The sequence below is a fragment of the Perognathus longimembris genome, chromosome 2 (assembly GCF_023159225.1).
Source record: "Perognathus longimembris pacificus isolate PPM17 chromosome 2, ASM2315922v1, whole genome shotgun sequence".
Taxonomy (NCBI): Eukaryota; Metazoa; Chordata; class Mammalia; order Rodentia; family Heteromyidae; genus Perognathus; species Perognathus longimembris.
The window spans coordinates 94,280,520-94,302,160 of NC_063162.1; the positions used below are offsets into that span (position 1 = coordinate 94,280,520).

Here is a 21,641-nt window from a genome sequence, read left to right on the forward strand (position 1 = left end):
AGCTCTTCAAATGGACAAGAAAACCTTTTGAGGAAAAAGAAATAAAAGATAAAATTACATATTTTCTTCAATCCTTTGGAGGTATTTGTTTCTTTTTTCATCTTGTGCTTGTACTTAAAATCCTGTTAAATTTATATTTCCTTTTTCTTTTCTTGTTTGCATAGAAACTCATTCTCTTAAATCCCACGTGAGTTTTAAAAATGTATTCGTAAACTGTCCACATCAGGAATTCAGTTGCCTATTTTACTGAATGGAGGTATGTATGAGCTGGTGGTAAAAGAATGCTATTCAAAGACATTTCCGCTGTTTGTTTCTTGGATCCATTACCATTCACACGAATCTGGAAAGAAGCCAAAATATGTGAACAAATTAAGACTTTTGAGGATCCCAGTGGGAATATCCATAAATCTTGCCATAAACCATGAGTTTATATCAAATAGACTGTGATACATATCAGGGAGAAGACACTATAGACCAGTTACTATTGAATCTTGCTTAGGAATCTTAATGAATGTTAAAATATTAATAAAAAATAATGTTTGTTTGGTATAACTACCTAAATTCCTAGTTGTGGTAAAGTCAATTTAAAAAACTGGTCATTTTCCCCTGAGAAATTTTTTTTAAAGACACATTTTCTTGGAATTACCAGAGTATGAACTGAAAACTGTGTTGGGAGAAGTAAAAAGTAATTTGACATTCTTAGATTTTTTTTTCATTACCTTGACCTAGTGCTAAAACTCTCTGTTAAAAAAGATAACCTAGAAATTTAGCTTTAGAAGATGATATGTTCATTGTTTTCCATGTATATGCAGAGAACAAGTATAGAAGAAAACAAAACATATAATTCGTCAGGTGGACATTTTCTTTAAAGAGTTGGTCTAAAACAATGTTCATGTGAGTTTATGCTTTGCACAAGAAGAAGTAGAAGAGACTGGGTGTGTATAGTTTTGCAAAGTTGTGAAAATAGAGAAAAATATACCTAGTGCTTATGCATAATACATTTATAACTAATAATTACAAGTGAAGAATTAGCAGTATTCACTGGCAATATAGATGGAACTTTTTAAAAAGTGTTTGTCAATCCTTTTATTTTGGCAACCTCACTAGCCTGTGGTGTGGATGAGATTACAAGTAAGTGAGTTTCTTTGCAAATTCACTTTACTATAAAAATAAGTGACATGGTTCCTGCCAGGAGCTAAGCTGATGTCCTCCATGTATCATACTCCCCTTTGTACCTTGTCACCAAGTTCTTCCCCTCAGTGGTGATGATGTTCATGAGAAAGGCCCTTTGTTTGGTACTGCCACTCCCAGAAAGCCTTGATTATACCTGTATCTCTCTAAAGGAACTGTCTTTGAATCCAGAGAATCAGCATTCTAAAAGCATGTGACTGATAAATGTAGAGACTAGGCTCTGACTCCATGATAATCTTTTTATTGTAAAGGATACATGTACTGCCATGTACTGTAGGAGATATGCATTACCATGTGATATTTTATGTATTTCCAAGGGAATAAAAGGTAGATCCTGTCCGCATACTAAGACTATTTCCACTTGATTCACTGTCTGAAACATTTGCAATCTCTGCCCTCAACTACAATCCCATTCAAAGGTCTTGCCTTTTTAAAATATAAATGTTATATGTGCCAAGTGGGTGCTACCACTGTCATTCATTCCCTCCAAGAAAATGATTGTGTCCATCAAGTAAAGCTGAGGTCTAGCTAACTTTTCTGCCCAAGCGGGCCTTTACCTTTCTATTCATAAATAAATAATACGCTCCACATTCTAAATTCCTGATCCACTATCTTCAATAATTCACTCTAGCAAGTAAATCCACCTTGTATCTTTTACCATATTTTGCATTATCTTAGTTTATCACGCCATATGCAGTCTGGTCCTGCCATTGGGAACACCATCAGTAGAATCAGACACATTGCTTCTCTGAGCACATTCCTGCTCACTCACTTCTTTGACTTCACTTTGACAGTGTCCTTGCTTTTTCTGGAAACACATCACTCTTCTGCTTTTATACAGTGCTGTCCTTTCTACACTATTTATTCCTAATCCTGCTTGAGCAGAATTCTTCCCTGACCTCTGCATTGTTTTCATACTTTCAAGCCATAAACTCAGTTTACATGCATTGTCCACATATACTAATTTGGGATACACTAACATGCGTCTTTTCTTTTCAGTTTAGAGGTAAACATGTCTTGGTTAATAACTGAATGCTCTACAAGGAAGGCCCAACCCTGCTTTGAACAAACAATGAGCATTTCCTGGACACATAGCACATGTGTTTAGCAGGAACTGGAAAAAAGAAAAAGGTTTTCTCCTCTGAGAATAGTGTAGCATTAACTTTTACTGCTTGCTGAATCTCTATTAAGCACTGAAGTAGAAACTTTATCTGTACAATGTTTCATCTTCTCTAATGGAGAGTACATATGATAGTGTGAAGCATTCTGGTTTCATCTTACTGTGAACCACTTTTGATAATTTTATGCTCTGTTACAATGATCTGTAATTTGATTTAACGGAAGGTACTTATGTCTGTAGGAATTTAACAACAGTCTCTTACAAAGAAAGGGAAAAACCAGAAAGGAAGGAAGTCCGTTGTTAAATGATGAGTGACCCTTAATTAGAGGATCAACCGATCAACCGAGTGAGGAAAACAATGTTCCACTGAAGTTAGAATTTATAACTGATGATAAAAAAATTCATTCTTCTTTGATGGTTACTTCTTTTCTCAAATTGTTTTCTAAAGTATACAAAGAATTAAAATAAGAGATCAAAATACTTTTTATTTATCTACTGCTTAAATGGAAGTTAAGCTCCCTCTGGTGGTAGAATCTGCTTTTTGATTGGACGAGCATATGCATTGAGATTTATCGAGCAGAGAGGTTCAATATGCATAATTTTATACACACATACATAAACTTATGTCTCACAAAGGTATGTATGTTTCAAATTTTCCCCTCTCACATGTTGTAAATAATGCTTGCACTTTATTTTATAAACATTTAAGACATGGCTTTCATTATTTGATTATTACAGATGTTTCATGATATTCAGGCCATCAGTGATAACAAGGGTGATTGTGTTGTAAAAATCAAACCGATTCTTTTCTCCTATCAGAATTGTTTTTGAGAAGTTTATGTTTTTGCATTGATCATGAAATTTACTTAGAGGCTGCTATAATTAATCTAAAGCCATAAAGTAAAATGGAGAAATACTTGAAACAAAAGAAAAAGCCATAATGTTGATTAATCCAGTTCTTTACTCTATATATTAGTATTTATTTTCTCTCTTAGAGAAAATAAGAGTGTTATGTAAATAACTGAGAGTGCTACATACGTAACTCTTAAGGTTGAGTGACATGATCTTATAGCTTTTACCTTTAAAAACTAATAATAGTTTACATAATGTTATCCATGCAGGTGGATTTAATACTAAAATCTGTTTTGTACTAGATAAAATATATAATTGCCTATATTTGAAAATAAAGTGATGTCATATATCTGAGAAAGGCCTTTTCTTTACAGGGAAGGTGATCTGGGCATGAAGAAGAACTAGCCCTTTGTAGGAGTCACACACATTGGCCCTTTCTCCTGCTCTGCCTCCTTGCTCTGTGTCACTGACTTCCAGAGACCTTTGCATTTCTGGTTTTGTTACTTAGGCTCACTTGTGAGGCTTGTTTGACAACCTCTTGGTCTAGTAGAAGAAAATGAAGATGAATTGGCCAAAAACTATCACCAACGTGTAGTAAACATCTCAAGCACAAGAACTGTGTACAGTGTAGAAGTCCTGTAATGGGTGGACCTCAGTGATAAAGCTCTTCCCTAACTACTAATAGACAGATGTTTTTAAAGGCTTTGTTCCCTTTAAATATCAACCCCCTGGGTTGAGAGGCTATATTATTTATTTTCACATTTAGTTCTTGGGATATATATCATCACAGTCAATGACTTACTTTACAGCAAAGCTTGGGCTCTAGACAGTCGTTTGGACAAGGGATTATAGCTCCTTACCTGAAAAGTTAAAACTAAAATCTTAAATGCCATTTCTACACTGGTATAGTAGGAGCAAATTCATTACTTATGAACTGTATACTGGGGCTAGAGATGTAGTTCACAGTAGAGTGCTTGTCTAGCATGCCCAAGACCCTAGGATTGAACTCAGCACCAGAGAAGCCACATGGACAAAATTGTACACATACAGTACAACAAGGAGTGAGAGTGAGCAAATAGGACACATGATGTGGCAATAAATATTGGGCACAAGGTATCAAAAGGTAAACTCTACCATTCCCAAGTTTCTAAAGTCATTGCATAAATTATGTAGATTAAAGATGGTGTATATTTCCTACATAGAATGGATCATTTCCCAGTTTAACTGGTAGGTGTAAAAATGTCTCAAATATTTACTATAATAAACTTTGGTTCATATATGTTATTTTTAAAGCATAAAGCATAAGTGTGCTAGTGGCTTTGGCTACTGAGATCTGAGGATTGCCGTTAGAAGCAAGCCTGGTCAGAAAAGTTGTAAGATTCTTATCTCTAATTAACTTCCAAGAGGCTAGAACTGGAGCTGTGACTCAAGTGGTCTTGAACAAAAAAGCTCAGGAACAGCACCTAATCCCTGCATTCAAGCTCCAGGACCAGTGTGCACGTGTGTGTGTGTGCATGCACACACACACACACACACACAGTCAAGAAGAAAGTGTTTTTGTTCTGCAGTGGAGAATTAAAAGTTAAAGTGAGAGATGTTAGCAATTGGAATTTGGAGAATTTATAAATGAATTTCTGTGTGATTCAAGTGTTTTATGTAAAAACATTGCAGACTGTTCGGTCCATCATGGAAAATGGTTTCTCAAAGTGAAAAGGAAATCTAAAAGCCAGGTACCAGTCAGTGGCTTACTCCTATAATCCTGGCTACTCAGGAGGCTGAGATCTAGAATTGTGGTTTGAAACCATGCTGGGCAGGAAAGTCCGTAAGAATATTATTTCCAATTAAGCACCAAAGGCTAAAAGTTGCTATAGCTCAAGTATAAGAGTGCTAGCCTTGAGCAAATAAAGCTCAGGAACAGTACCGAGGCCCTGAATTCAAGCCCCAGGACCAGCACAGAAACCACTACCACCACCACCACAACAACAATGGAAATCTGAATTGTTATTTTCTTGGTTTGTTGTTGACATAGTGCCTAAAAAAGAAAATAATAAATTGATAAGCCCTCACCAATCCTGCAGATGACCTTCAGAACAGAGAGAAGATCTTATGGCCTTACCATTGCTGCTCCTTTTCTTTTATTTTTTTTAAGTTTTTATTATAAAACTGATGTACAGAGAGGTTACAGTTTCATACATTAGGCCTTGGATACATTTCTTGTACTGTTTGTTACCTTGTCCCTCATACCCCCCTCCCCCCTCCCCCTTACCCTTTCCCCCCCTGAGGTGTTCAGTTCACTAACACCAAACAGTTTTGCAAGTATTGCTTTTGTAGTTGTTTCTCTTTTTTTACCCAGTGTCTCTCAATTTTGGTATTCCCATTCAATTTCCTAGTTCTAATACCAGTATACACGGTGTCCAATATACTCAGATAAGATTACAGAGATAGTGTAGATACAATCACAAGAAGGTGATTCAAGAACATCATCAATAGTAGAGGCTACAGATACACATGGGATGTTGAAAGTAGTTACAACTGTTAAATAACAATCATTTCCATAACATGGAGTTCATTTCACTTAGCATCATCTTATGTATTCATAAGGGTATAGCTATTGGGTTCTTGTGATCCTCTGCTGTGACTTGCCTAATCCTGTGCTAATTATTCCCAATAAGGGAGACCATAGAGGCCATGTTTCTTTGGGTCTGGCTCACTTCACTTAGTATAATTTTTTCCAAGTCCTTCAATTTCCTTACAAATGGGGCAATGTCATTCTTTCTGATAGAGGCATACAATTCCGTTGTGTATATGTACCACATTTTCCGGATCCATTTGTCTACGGAGGGGCATCTGGGTTGGTTCCAGATTCTCGCTATGACTAATTGCGCTGCAATGAACATTGTTGTACTGGTGGCTTTACTGTGATTTTGGTTGTGGTTTTTTGGATAGATACCCAAAAGTGGGGTTGCTGGGTCATAGGGGAGTTCTACATTTTTGCTGCTCCTTTTCTGAGTTGAATGATGAGGTTAGATTTTTTTTTCTGTTATTTTGAACAATAAATTGTGGAAACACTTTCCATGTGTTAAGAGCATGATGGGTTTAAAATATTTCCTTGATCAAGATGCACTGGATTTATAAACTACTCTGTTGCATGATAGCTCCTATGTATAAAGACAATAAAGATATTTGTAAAAAATAAAATACCTCCATGAGATGAGATGCTGTAGGATCCTTTTATATTTGTGGTGATATCATTGATGAGCACATTTGTGCAGATATACACAGGTACATGAAGCAGTTACAGATATTCCAAGAATTCAGGAGACAGACACTTCCTGAATCCCAGATTTTCCTGTCAGTGAACTAATCAGAAGAATACGCCAAAGGGGATTCAGACACCAAAGAGAATTTCATTTAAATCAGTAATGGCATCAGCCTGAGGTCAGTAAACTATAACACTCTAAAATGATCATGTAAATAGCTTATTCCTATGCAATGATGTAAGATTTAGTTTTCTTCTGTTATTAGCCTGTAAACAGGTAAAACTCATCCTTGTGATTCCTCTTAGTTGTCCTTAGGATTTCCTTTCAATCACTCACAGTATTTTCTGTGTTTCAAAGTTTCACTCATAATAAAATCAGTTGAGCAGTTTCTCAGTTTAGTTTTAAATTTTCCATCGTGTTGTTTTCTGAAAGCACCACAATAACCCTACTTCTCCATCTTGCTGTCCACATCATTAACTACAACACACACACACACACACACACACACACACACACACACAATCTTCCATGTAACTTTGGGAAAATATTTTTGTCACACCCACACCCACACACAATCTTCCATGTAACTTTGGGAAAATATTTTTGTTTCAACCTTTGGAAATATTTTGTAAATTCTTTCAAGTCATTTATGTTCCACACATGGGCTCCCATGTCATTGGGGGCTAACAAAAATAAAGCTCTCTCATGTAGTAGAAGTTATATATAGTTATATACATATGTACATATGTAAAGGTAAAGATTTTAGAAAAATTAAGGTGAACAAATAGTTGAGTATATATTATCTTCATGAAATGTTTGTTACTATAAGAACATTTATTTTTGGATGGGTGGCCATCCTTTGTTACCTCTGCCTGCTACACAGTGTTTGTAAATATCTCCTTAATCCTATCAGTTTTTACTCCTTGAGTAGCTACTCTTGTGCTGAGATGATTCCTGGATGGGCTGGACATGTAGACAGCAATAAAAGGAGTTAACTTTTTCAAGTGATCCAAGAAATTGCTAAGAGTAGAATTTGGAATGGCTTAGACATGGCTTTTAGCATTAGTTAGTCCTAGAGAAATGACCTCTTTCTGGAGGGGAGTAAGTACATAGTTCCTACATTTGCAAGTTGCAAGCAAGTCTAGGCAAGTTGCAAAGACCTTTTCAGATCCTGGGGATCTGGAGTTCAAAATGGAGCAAAGATACTCTGCTTTCTCTTCAGATCCTATAAATCTTTCGCCTTTTACAAAATGGAGCAAAGGATTCAGGAGGTGGCTGAACGGTTCCATTCAAAACATGCCCACTAGAGGGAGTAGAACATCAGAAATAGTTCCTTTCAATTGCCTTGCTTTTGATGAAACTGAAGGAAGGCAAGATTCAAATGCAAATACCTAGAACTTATCCTATACATTCTCTACTAATTCATATCTCGTTGAGTAGTCTTATTTGTAAACAAAAACTGGGTGAAGGAAGTGATACATTAATATCTTTATTTGTGAAATGTTCAGAATTTAAAGTCATTATTATGCTGAAATGGAATCCAGAACACTTATTTGGGATCTAACAATATAAAACGTCCTGGTCTTCAGGATTTGTTTCATCTGTAATTGTTGTTTTATTTCCCATAAATACAATGCACAAATTTAGCTTTTGGTCTATTACAATTTTCCCAGATATTTAACATAAATGAGTTCACTGGGCAACAACCCCTTTTGGTTCTCAGGATTATAAAAATATCTGATACTTAAATTAATTAAAAAAAACTTATTGAAACCTTTTGTTCAACTACTTAAATATTATAATAAAAAAGAAAAGGAAAAGAAAGAAAATAATCATTTCAAGGTGGATGGTCTAAATCTTAACTCATTTGTCGTATTTCCATTGACGTATCATGTATTGTATTGATTTCTCTAAAGAATCTAAAATATGGTCAAATTCTGTCTTAGATTTCCAAGTTTTGTTTTGGAATACAAATGTTATGTTTGAATATGTCAAGGACAACCAAAAATAATTTCCACAATCTGAAAACTGACAAATAAACCAGCAATTAAAATTTTAAAGAAAAAATGTCTATGAAAAATTGAGACATTAGGTTTTATTTTGTGATATACATTTAAATTTGAATTTACGTCATTTTCATCCACGAAAAAGGAAGTCCATCTCTGATTAGTTCAAATTTATTCTTAACATAGAAACAAAATTTCTTAAAATCTTAATTATTTGAAAGGCATTTCTAATTCTCTGTTTTGATGCATCCCTAAGCAAATAGTTTTCCTCTGACTCTTTCAAGTTCATGGAATTATTTTTGTTTTGTTATTGAAGTGGGAATACTTTATCTTTTCCATACACACACACGCACACACACACATGCACATGCATGTGCTATGTCAACATGCAGATGTATACCTTGCCATTGATTTGTACACTAGGTGATTTGGAATATTTTATTTGTTCTTCATGTCCTTTCTTCTCCCTGCTTCCATTCCTGGAGTGATACAGTCACTAGGCCAGCATCTCCTTCTAGAGGTAAAATCTTGTCTGCAATTCACCTCAAAAGTCAGCCTGTATAGTTACAGAAGTTGAATGCGATGGTAAAGCATAGTTGTGTAAAAAGCACATTGTGTGAATAGCACCAAAGGATAAAATTTAAGTTTAGACAATGTATTCCCACTATGCAGTTTGGATCTTTCTGGCCACTTTCTAGCATGTATTATTCGGAATATATTCATATTACTACCTTTGTCTAGTTAGTTGTTTTTCTTTTCTTTGTTTCCTTTTTTTCCCACAGAAGTGGAGTCACATGCAAAAACTGTTTTTCATGGACTTGCCTTTCTTACGAACCACGTATTTTTAAGATGTTTCTCTGCCAGTGCATCCAGAATCTCTTCATTTGTTATAGTGGCATACATTTCCGTATTTTATTTACACCCCAGTCATCTGTTGCTTGCATAAATGTCTTTGGAATTCTGTGCACTTCCTGCATTTCTATAAATACAAGCCTATGGATACTGAAAACACGGCGACTTATTATTTACTTTTTAATCATGGTTGGTTTATTGCCATAGGTTTTTTTTAAAAAATCTGTTTTATGATGTTCAGTGTTTCTGAAAGATACTTAATTTTACCAAGAAAATGTGCTGGATGGCAACAATCAGATACCAAAACACAAAAAATGCTGGTTGTAGCATTTTTACTAGAAAATGAAATAGAGCATCATCTGTCTTGGTAGTTCAGGTGGAAAAATCTTATGTAAAGGATTGGAAGGCAAAGAATTTCCTCACTGGATTAGAAGAACTACCATGATTTTAGATTACATTGATCAAATATGAGATTAACTATTGTAAGTTAATATTTTTGTTGTAGCAACAGCAAGTATGGTGTAGTAAAGTGAAAAATGTAATGGACACATACTCTTTGTTATTCTGCAGGAATGAATCGTACCAAATTACATGTAGACAAAAGACATGCATATATTATAACAATATTTGTTAGACAACTGAAAGGAACAGAATAAAAATCATTATCAGTCAATTTTCATTGATTCTTAGCTTACAAAACATTTCGTGTTAAATATATTACAACACAAGAATTCCTAGACATTCAAGTGTAATAAATACATTAGCATGATTCTAGAGAGCAAAAGTGAATTAGACTGGGGAATAGGAACTAAAACAAACAATAAAAGCAATATAAAAACAACTCAGCCTATTGCTGGCATTCTATTATTTTTTTTTTTGTGATACCAAACTATAGAAATGAGTGTTTTGTTTCTATGAACACTTTCTAAATGTTCATGTCTCTGGAATAATTTTTAAAATAGTATTTATGAGAATAGGCATAAAAGACCAAAGGTAATATTCTTCAAATACACTGATTAGAACTAGTTTCTAGCTTTACATTTGTGACAGTGAAGGATGGTATATTTCAGAGACAGCTATAGTTGGGAGTTACTGGTTTTTTGGAACCATGAGAGAGGGACTTGATAGTCCAAAAGCTTTCTTAGATCATGGCCTCAGGCAAAGAGCAAAAGAACAGTACAGGTAGGCAGCTATTTGAACCCTCCTTCTAGGCTATTTGAACAACCTATAATGGCCACTAAGAGCTAGGAACTGAGCCTGAAAGTGGGTTGAATTGTCCATGACAAAGCCCAGACCCAAGCCAGACCAGAGTGATTCTTGAGTTAGTCAAATGCCTGGTGACATCAATCAGGACATTGAGTTGAAACCCCTTTGTACAACTATTTATATAGATGATGATGATGATGATGATGATGATGATGATGATGATAAAAACTCCAATAGATAAATTTCTATATTTCTTGCTAGGTGCCAGACATATTTCTGAGCCCTTTTCTCATGCTAATCATTCTGTCTTCAAAGTGAATCTCTCTGGTTATAGATGAGGAAAATGTGCCTGGGAGAAGTTAGGTACTTAATTAAAGATCAACGTATTAATAAATGTTAGAGTTATCACTGAAATCAGGAAGCCTGCTGGAGTCTTTATTCTTAACCAATGTGGCCTCTTTGAAGAGGACGGAAGTGGTTGTGAATTAGTGAATAGAAACTATCATTGTGCTTGGTGGCTCCAGAATGTTTGCAGAGGCATTGTGGGAATGAATCCAAGGATCTCTATGAAGGTCGGGCAGGATTTAGAGGGGAAATCCAGAAGAAAAAGTTAGGAGGTGTCATTCTGTGGAGGCAGGGGGGCTGAGGCCCTGTTAGTCCATTTATAAAATCGCATCAAGGCTTCAAATGACTTCTTACTGTAGCATAGAGCAAATTTCAGAATAAGGTTGGCAGTGTAAAAGAAGCATTCTTGAAATGCAATACTCTTTGTTTTGGTGAGGTTGGCACTCTCTCTGTGTCTCCTTTCTAGATGAATAAAAAATCCAAACATCATGAGCCGGATGTTTGAATTTTTTTAAACCTTGTAATTTTGTAAATTGTCTGTTCCTGGCCTCTTCCCTATTCTCCCAGCCTCCCAGCCCAGCTAAATGTCCTGATGTTCTCCATCTCTTTTGACTTTTGAATGAAGACATTGTCATTTGAGTTTGTTTTCTCAGCAAGGTGATGGCAAAAAGATATTTATGGTGTTGAAGAATTTCAGTTTTTTTTTCCATCCAGCACATAGACTGTGTAGTATATTTAAAATCATACTCTCCAGGATATTTTCCTTGTGCCCAGATAATAAAATTGATCAGATGTTTTGAGGTTAAATAAACTGTTGTAAAGATCTGGGCAGCTGCCTGCTGGTTGTGGTTTTCAAAAGCAATTACTCACTCTGGAATCAACTTTGAACTCTACATTTTAATTGAAAAAGCTAATTGTAGGCTATTGATCCTCATTTAGCATTTGATTTGGCAGATTAGGAAGTAAAGGGACTTGAAGAGGGGAGGGGAGAGGAAGAGAAAGTAGCCGAAGTGTTGCTGGGCTCAAATTCCTGTTTACATATGTGTTTCCACACATGGCACATTGTATGCTCGCTGGAGAATAGGGACTTGGATCAACAAATTACACAGGCATTTGTCTGAGGCTGACCTGTAAAATTCTTAGTTTGGCTTATTTGGTTTTCCCTAAGCTGCAAGGTGGGGGGGATGAGAGAGAGAGAGAGAGAGACAGAGAGAGACAGAGAGAGAGACAGAGAGACAGAGAGACAGAGACAGAGAGACAGAGAGAGAGACAGAGAGAGACAGGGAGGGAGACAGAGAGACAGAGAGAGACAGAGAGAGAATAAATTATAATTTTTTAATTTTAATAAAGTTTGGTTCCCATAAGAATTCTTGAACCTCTGAATCTCAGACCATGTTATATGTATGTTCTGTGATTTACTTATTACAATCTTGGAGAGACTAATGGGTAGAGGTTCATTTTCACCAAAACGTGCCTATTGACTTTTATTAAACTTCTATATATGGAAGTTGTATATAGGGCTGCCCATCAAAGCAAACCAAGCTTGTTTCATAATTATTAAAGGTCTAATGACTGTAAAAGACAGCTATACCTGAGTTTTCCATTCCCCAAAAAGACTCGCATCCTGAAACCAGCCAGAGAATAGTTGTTGAAATCAGTCTGAAAAGTGTGAGAAGCTATGTTTTTCTGCATTTCTGCTTCCACCTAACTGGGAACAGGTTTAGTTAGCATTGATTACACTGCATTTTGGAGATACACGTTGTTTAACTTTAAAACAGAAATGTATATGTGAATGTGACATCTTTGGGCTTTCTGCTCCAACAGCAATTGGCAAATAATACTGGGGATTTTCTGAGCATCTGATAATATGTCAGTAGTCTAAATTGTAGTGAAAATAAAAAGCAGGAGTGTATGAATGCAATATTTGTACAAGATCTTTTAAAATATGAGTCTCATATCATTTGGAGGTTTGATTTATTTTTAGATATTTTGTGGAATGCAGGTTTGGTTCATTACAGTCTGGTGATATTTTGATTGACCTTGTAAATATAATCTCCATGGGTCGGCTATCTGATCTGTGAAAATAAGATGCATAATCTTCCCACACACGTGTCAGAACTTCTTTGTTGAAACAATATGTGGGATTGTAATATATGGCTTCAAGTATTGCTTCAGAGCCCAATGTCCTCTTTATCAGCAACAAAGTGGCTGACATTTATTTGGCTATTCAATATCAAGATACTGTAGTTAATAAATAAAAGAAACATCTGTGTTGAGATTATGAGAATTATTCTGAAATATGGACATCAGTGGAAATGTTACATGATTTCCACAAGCCATTTTTTGTGATCCCAACATTCATAAAAATTCTTAAGGAAAAAAAAAAGCAAAACAACTCATAACTAAGAGCAGAAGAGACATTGAAGGTAGGAAGACTTGAATGAAAAATATTTAACTTCACAATATGCCTCAACCAATATCTACTTATTTACATTTTTTTACCATAGGAATCAAAATTCATTGAAAAAGGAAAAAAGAAATGACTCCTGAGAGAGAGATGAGATTTTTCTTTTTCTTGATGAGGAATTGGTTAGTTGGAAAAAAAAGTGTTTTTTTTTGTTGTTGTTGTTTTACTAATCATGCTAGTAGAAGAATATAGTGACAAAACATTAGCATTTTCTTATAGGAAGGCTTTTTATTTGAAGAAAATAAAGGTTCTTTATTAAGTTAAAAAGTACTATGAAATTATAAAGCAAAGAGCAATTTTCCCTTTGATGGTCTCATAATATAGCAAAGAGGGACTTTTATAGTCTGAATTAAAACAACAACAAAAATCACAAAGCACATCTCCATACATTTCTACCATGATGTTGTAATAAATATTTAATAATATTGGTTCTAAATAGACAAAATAGAATTACATCTCAGGTATACTGTTTTCTTTTGACCTTGAACAACATATGAAATTCTGACAAATCTCAGGTTCTTCATCTGTAATTTTTTGAAAAAATAATACCTTATTGAATTATTATTCAAATTAAGTAAGCCAATAGACAATATAACAGATTAAATAAACTCAGATAAAACTTCAATATGGTAGTTGCTATTGTTTTTTATATAATACTCATAATAGGGAAATTTTCTCGAAATTAGCACAGAGAATTAATAGAAATCAAAACACAGAGTCACGTTTGACATGAAAATAGCAACTTCTATTTCAGGGTATCTGAGATTGATAATTATAAAAATCCCTAATTTATATTTAGGTATATGGATAAAATTTAGTTGTTCATGCATATCTGTGAAAACAGATGAGGCTGGACAAGAAATGTAGTTCTAAGAATTGCTTCCCCTCATTAGCTGACTTAAATCGCCATGAACTCATTATTAGAAAAGGAAAAATAGAGGTAAGAATAATGTTATCTCTTGAGGCCATTTCTCATTTTCTCCCAATGGATTTTGCTTTTGTACTAACTTATAGGATAACAAAAGAAAGAATTAGAATTACACTGTTGCTACAAAAATCTTATGACTACCATGGAATTTTACCAGTGGAATTTTGTTGTAATTAAAGCCCACGTGACTTTTCTAATGGAATGTACTGTTTTTCTAGTATATAGCGTTACGACATCTTACCAGCACTTCTCTGTCTTTACTTGAATTTCTTTGCACTAAAAAAATGCTTGTATTGTGTCTGTGCGTGTGCTGTGGGATGTGTGTGTGTGTGTGTGTGTGTGTGTGTGTGTGTGTGTGTGTGTGACTCCCGTGAGAGAGCCCATAGATGAGCGTTCAGGTCATCAGCTACTACCTGTGTTTGGATCAGGTTCACTGAGAGTGCTGGCCAAAGCCAAGGCATGACTGTGAACGTCTCCAGTTACTTGGTCCATCTGCTCGCAGCTCTGGTGGAGGTTTGATTATGAAGACTGCGTTTTGCTTTGCAGACGTACGCTTGAGTCTTATTGAGATAATTTGCTGCAAAGGAGCTCTGGCTACTGCTCAGGTGAAAGAGTTTTCTTTCCATAAGGTTTCACTTTACTAGAGGTGAGATCCAAGAACTGCTTTTTAATGAGAGAAGAAGGATTTCTCCAAGACGGCTTGCGAGGATTTCATTGTTCAGCCTACTTTCTTTCACTTCAAGTGGACCGAGGGACATCAGATAGGATTCTTGTTTCACTCCGCATGCTTCTTCTCAACTACTTTGCCTTTTTGCAGCCACACTACCCAGGGACGTTTACAAGGACACTGGAGCTGGCCAGACCTAGGTGTTAGGTGCCATACCTCTAGGGATCATTACCATATGGTATTTTAGGAGAGGACACAGTTCATTTCAATGCAATTCAAATGAGCAGATTTCTTTTCTTTATTACACCACTGCGTTTGGCGGCGATCCACCAGAGGCAGAGTCTAACTCTCAAAGGAACGCTCTGCCCACTCTGTCCATTTAACAGGACATTTGGCTCAAACATCTAGTCGGTTGATCACACATGTGCAACAGATGTGTGAGCATGCGTAGCAAAAATAAAAAGGGAAAAATCCCAGCAGTGTACTGTGGGAAATGTAGCAGAACTACTGGAAAATAGGGACACAAAAGAAGTCTGGTACGAAAACCTTGACTTCGGTCAGCAGGCTATGTTTCTTATTAATCTTTTCCTTCTTTCTTAGAAGGGAAAAGGTGAGGGTTTCTATGATTGTTTTGCAGTGATTATTCATGTCACACTGGTGAGGAAACTTGGTTCATTTTCACAGACCTCATCTTATAAAGATATAATTCTAAATATTTGGACCAGACTTTCTTGGGCTGTTGCCTCTCAGGAACTGAGGGTTGGCATATTTCCACTGGAAAAAAAGAAAACCACCCATTTACAAGGGAGGATATCAGAAATATACATCCTTTCATCCATGCCCCACAGGCTTCCACAGAAAGAGAGAGCACCAGCTGTTTTTCTCATGGAGACTAAGGGTTACTTGGGGAAATCTCTCTTCCTGTTTTTATATGGACAACTAAATTGTTGCATAGCCCGTTAATTCTGGTTAGGTCAACAGCACAAGGTTAATTATTGGACCCCCCTTCCTCTTTTGCCTTCATAAGATTAATAGGAGCCAAAAGAAAAAAAATGAAATGTAGTGGGCTATTCTATAATTGCTGTTTAAAAGGGGAAGTTTTTGTGTTCTTTCAAAAAAAGTCAAATTATTGAAAAAGAGTTGACAGTCATCTTTGTCTTCTAGGAAATAATAGACTTTGAAAAGCTGAGTGATGTGAACTTAATGGGATTCAGAAAGGATTTTATAATATGTTGACATATAGAAGAAAAATGGTATTTTTATTTTTATAATGAGAGCACATTGTGTTTATTTTTATAATAAAATGAGCATCATTGACTTACTGTGGAACGTTCTGCTCCTGTTAAACTTCAGTTTGACTAGAATACTTTTATATGTTTTAAAAATTATATGAGCATGTCACATTCTTTTTATAACCTTAGATGTAATTAACACATCAGAAAGCATGCACACTGACTTCCTCCAGTGTATGAAAATATATTTCTATCCAGCTGCATATTATTATATAAGCTCAGAATAAAGCAAGAATGTCGCCGTTGATATGTTCCACTTCTGTCCTTTGGATTTGGTCAGCAGTACACATGGAAGGAGAAACCCACCCTGTATTGTTGTAAGGATTTTTTTTTCATTCATATATTTGTTGCTCTTAATAAATGTCCTAAAGAAAAATACTCTATAGCAGGCACTCATAAAGAAGCAGAAAATGGCAAAACCACAGGCGAGGAGGAGACCTATGTGAACACAGGGCTGTATCATCCTGGATACGGAAAACAAATAGAGCATTGGAGAGAGCTTGCCAATGCCTGTCTGCCAAATAAAATATTGTTTTATGAAGTCAGGAAAAAACTAATTTTGAAGGTTATTGTAGGTTATTTGTGGTCACTTCTGGTGTGCCTATAACATGATGTCATCCTGAACTCCTCTCTATTTATATTTCAGTCTTAGAGGTCTTTTGTCTAAAGACTCGATCTTAGCTACTAGAGACATCTAAAACACTCTTATTATTCAACACTCATAAAAACCTAGACTGAAAAAAAGTTAGTCAATGGAAAAAAGTCCCAGTCAAGTCTAGGCAAGGAATCATTCAGGCAGTTTCATCTTCTGAAATGTTGCCTACAGGGTAGAAATCTTCTCAGGATGCATTTGGTTCAGAACTTCTCAAGTGACTGGAAAATAATTCTACTGGAAAATTATTGTCCTTTGACTGGTGTGGGAGGGGGTATTCAGGAAGCCCTGCCCAAGATATTTCATCTGAAGAAGGGAATCAAGGGACCCCTATTACACTCTAATGTCTTTCTTCTGAGTGGACTGCGGCCTATGTCTCCAAGGTACTTTTCAATTTGCTTACGTGATCTCTAGCAGCAAATTCTCTTCACCTTTGTACCACAGCCAATTGTTTGCATGTGGTATTTCCTTGCGGGGAGGGGATAGGTCTTGGAAACCCCTCTTTATCCACTTGATTGTCAGTGAACAAGGAAATATGAAGTAGTTACTGGGTAAAGATAGAAAAGAAGGCCAGAGAAATATTAGCAACTGGGAAGCGTGGAAGTTGAGTTTTAATTTGCAAAAAGAACTTAGATAATAAAAAGAGTATAATTTGACTGAAATGTGTAATCTGCATATTTATAGTAGGAAAAATAGCATGTAAAACTTGGTCTCATGACAACACATTGACACTTGCATCTTTCCAAATTCATCCATTAATTTTAAAAGTATGGTCACTTTGATGTTAAACAACAGAAGAAATGGCACCTTGTCAAACACAGTAGGGTGTAGTTGCTGCTAGGGAGAAAACTGAAATGGAGTAAAGCTGTAGAATGCTGGGGTAGTGATTTCTAACTTTCATTTAGTGAGATCTCACTCAAAAAATAACATTTGAGCAATGTAGAAAGTGATGGAAAAGAAGAGCCATATTCCTATCTTTAGGGGAACTTTGCAGGCAAAGGAGGAGTAAATAACAGAGTGAGCACTGAGCCAAGGGGACTTGTTTTACATAGAGGGAACTCTGCTCGTGGGCAAGTGTGAATAGTGAGTCTATAGACAAATTAGCACCATGTGCACACACATGCTTATGTATACCTCTGTTCTCCATTCATGCAGGTGCTTCAAAAAACTGAAACAATTTCTTTAAGAACACAGTTTGTCATAGAACATGTAGGGTTTCTATTCCCAATTCAGGAATAAGTAAATTTGAAAAAAAAATCTCCTCTTTGCACAAGAATGGAAAGTTTCAACAAATCCAGAGTGCAAAAGATAGCTCTGAAGTGACTTGCCCTAAGTCAGCAATTGTCAAGTTCAAGTACATTCTGATGTGCTTGTGATTATTTAATCAGCACAATGACTTGACTTGCTTCTATTGTACTAAGGTTTCACAGTTTATTATGCACTCCAGCCTATAAACAAATATTATCCTGAGGTTGGCAATGTTCCCTCAGGAATTCTTTCTTCTTGGGGAGCTTATCCTGTGAGATTATTTCCTCATCTCTTTACATTGCTTTGAGTGTGATGCAAAACACAAGCTCCATTCAGCTCTGATAAATAAAGCTGTAGAGATTTACAGAGTAAAATCAGGACATAGGACTACATGGTGAATCAACAAACAAAATCCTGAAAAATAAAACTTTTTTATATATCTCTACTATGCTGAATGTCTATTTACCGAAGTAAGTTTAGAAGGCTGTGGTTTGGGGTTTCCCTGTTCCTGGGTTACTTTGTTACTCTCTTGGAAAGAAATAGGAAAGACAATTATAATGAACTTTGGGAAGACAAATTGTGTTATTCTTCATTATTTCTTTTTTATTTTATTTTATTTTTATTATTATTTATGTTTTTTTTGCCAGTCCTGGGCCTTGGACTCAGGGCCTGAGCACTGTCCCTGGCTTCTTTTTGCTCAAGGCTAGCACTCTGCCACTTGAGCCACAGCGCCACTTCTGGCCGTTTTCTGTATATGTGGTGCTGGGGAATCGAACCTAGGGCCTCGTGTATCCGAGGCAGGCACTCTTGCCACTAGGCTATATCCCCAGCCCCATTATTTCTTTTTTAGTTGCAAGAGGAAGAGTGTGTCTTAGTCCCGCAATGAGATTATACATTTTTTTTGTATTTTTATTGTACAATTTTTATTTTAAAAACTTTCATAGAATAAATTTTCCCATTAGCAATCTCTACAGTGGAAAACTATTTTGCTACTTACTTTTGAAGATGAAATGTGTTTGGAATCTGAAATATTTTAGTAGATATACAGGGGAAATCTTGTTCCTAAATTTTAGTACATCTGTTGGGGAAGCTCTCAGTTTTCCTTCTAGGATCTAGAAATCTGTAATGTGAGATAAAGCACCTTTGAATTTTAAAGTTCCCATAGGACTGTGACCATCAATTCCAGTATCAACAGAACTGAGGGACACTTCCAAAACTGAAATACCGACCAATTTTCTGCAGTCTTTACTCACAATCGAATAAGCTTTCCCTCTGTCCATTAGTTCCAGGACAAAACACAAGTATTATCATGTATTGATAGCAATAAAGCTGAATTCTTTTAAGATTTTGATAAATTGATAAGTTAAAAGGCAAAAAAACTAAAAAACAAACAAACAAAGAAACCAACCATATGTACTGTTGACACCAGTGGTTTTATGAGGTGGGAAGACACCAAAACACAGAACTCAGTCTCATTTTCTTAGATCTAATTCCTCTCAAAATTTCCCTCCACATTAAATTCTGAAAAATAACTATGTACTCAGGAGGTTTATCCACCAGTGTACTCATCTGTTATTTATTTTTTTTACTGTAAGCTGAATGGCATGACAGAGCAGAGACAATGGTACATACAATCAATTCTTAATGGTTGAAGTTAGAGCTTCCACAACAGGGACATGGCCCTGCAGATGCCCACATAGTGATATTTGAAATAACAAAGCCCAGCAAAGATTACAGATGAGAAGAGCACCAGGGCTGCTCTGGCAACCTTTGGCGACGTGTCCCCGTGAACATAATCAGTAACAACTTGTCCAAGGCCCCATGTCGGCTTGGTGACAGGTGAATGTGCTGTGTTCCACACCAGCCTGGGGTACGTGAATCCTGGAGAAATGCTGAGACACAAGCAGGTCTTACCACGGGGGTTTGGAGGAACAGAGCTTGTCCTCCTCAGGCACTGCAGAGGACACTCAGCCTTATTAGAGTTGCCATCTTGCTTCTAAGGAATCAAGGTCACCGAGATTATACATATTTTTAACAACAGTTAGAAAGCAGTATATTAAACCCAATGCATTAAGCACAAATCAACTCTCTGCATAGGAGAGAAGTTTATAAATTGTGAGTGTTGCCTCAATATGAAAAGGAAAAGTCTGAAAAGTCCTTTGGTTTTTATGTCTGAAAAGAAAAAGGCGAAGTGTTTTTGTATAAAGCTACTGACAGATGCAGGATGGTATTAACTTACCAGGCCTGTCAGATATCTGCTGCCTGGCCCTACGTCATAGCAAGGTTTGTTGAGAAAATCTCAATGTTGGGCTTTGGGTATCCTTTTGGGTGTGTTCAGTACTGTTTACAGGATGGAGCAGCCATCTGTGCAGCCCAGAAGGATCTCTGAATTTGAATGATTCCAGGGCTCTTGGCTGCTCTGTCTGTTCCTTCTTCATTATTGACACTGACATCTCAGTTCACTTAAGTGATGGTGATAAATCATTTTATAAGCTATTGGAAAAACTCCCTGCAATTCAGCTCTGAGACTGTATTTACATTGTTTTCTTACAAAGAAAAACAAGAGGCTGGGGATATGGCCTAGTGGCAAGAGCGCTTGCCTCGTATACTTGAAGCCCTGGGTTCGATTCTCCAGCACCACATATACAGAAAATGGCCAGAAGTGGCGCTGTGACTCAAGTGGCAGAGTGATAGGCTTGAGCAAAAAGAAGCCAGGGTCAGTGCTCAGGCCCTGAGTCCAAGGCCCAGGACTGGCAAAAACAAAAACAAAAACAAAAACAAAACAAAAAAAAAAACAAAGAAAAACAAGAATCACTATACATTGCAAAATACCATGATAGTGTATCTGGACGGAAGAATGAAAATTGTACTGAGAAAGAACAGAAAATAAGGCTGTGAGATTTACTAATTGTGTGAATGATAAGAGATCTGCATTTTATAAATGTCATTTAATTATCTGTTTACTTATTTAGATAAAGTGGTTCATTTGTATCAGCTACTGCAATATGAGCTATTGTAGAAAAACTTGAAATGATGCAAGGTAGCTTTCCAACTTATACATTTTTCTATCCAGAGGCCTATTCCAAAGAGGTACTTTCTGGGTGCCAGTGGCTCCTGCCAATCCTATCTAATACTAATTCTAGCTACTAAGGAGGCTGAGATCTGAGATTTGAAGTTCTAAGTTAGCCCAGGCAGAATCTGAGAGATTCTTATCTCTAATTACTCAAAAACAAACAACAACAACAACAAAAAAAAACCCCAAAAGTGGCCCTGGGATTCAAGTGATAGAGTTCTGGCCTTGAGTAAAACGAGGCTCAGAGACAGTGCCCAGGCCCTGAGAGACCCAGAACCAGAAAAAATAATTTAAAATTAATTTTGTCAAGGTGATGTACAGAAAGGTTACAGTTATGTACATAAGGTAAGTGAATACATTTCTTTTCAAACTTGTTATCTCCCTCCTCCTTTTTCTCCCACCTTCCTTCCCCATGAATTCATTGCTCCCAACTCCAAATAGCGTAATTATAGAACATTTTTTTCTAAATATAAAATTAACTG

The 21,641-nt window shown here is 36.2% G+C and overlaps 1 pseudogene; it reads right to left on the reverse strand.

The window, feature by feature from the left end:
- Positions 1 to 19,626: 19,626 nt before the first annotated feature.
- Positions 19,627 to 20,075, reverse strand: LOC125345805 (annotated as a pseudogene).
- Positions 20,076 to 21,641: the final 1,566 nt, after the last annotated feature.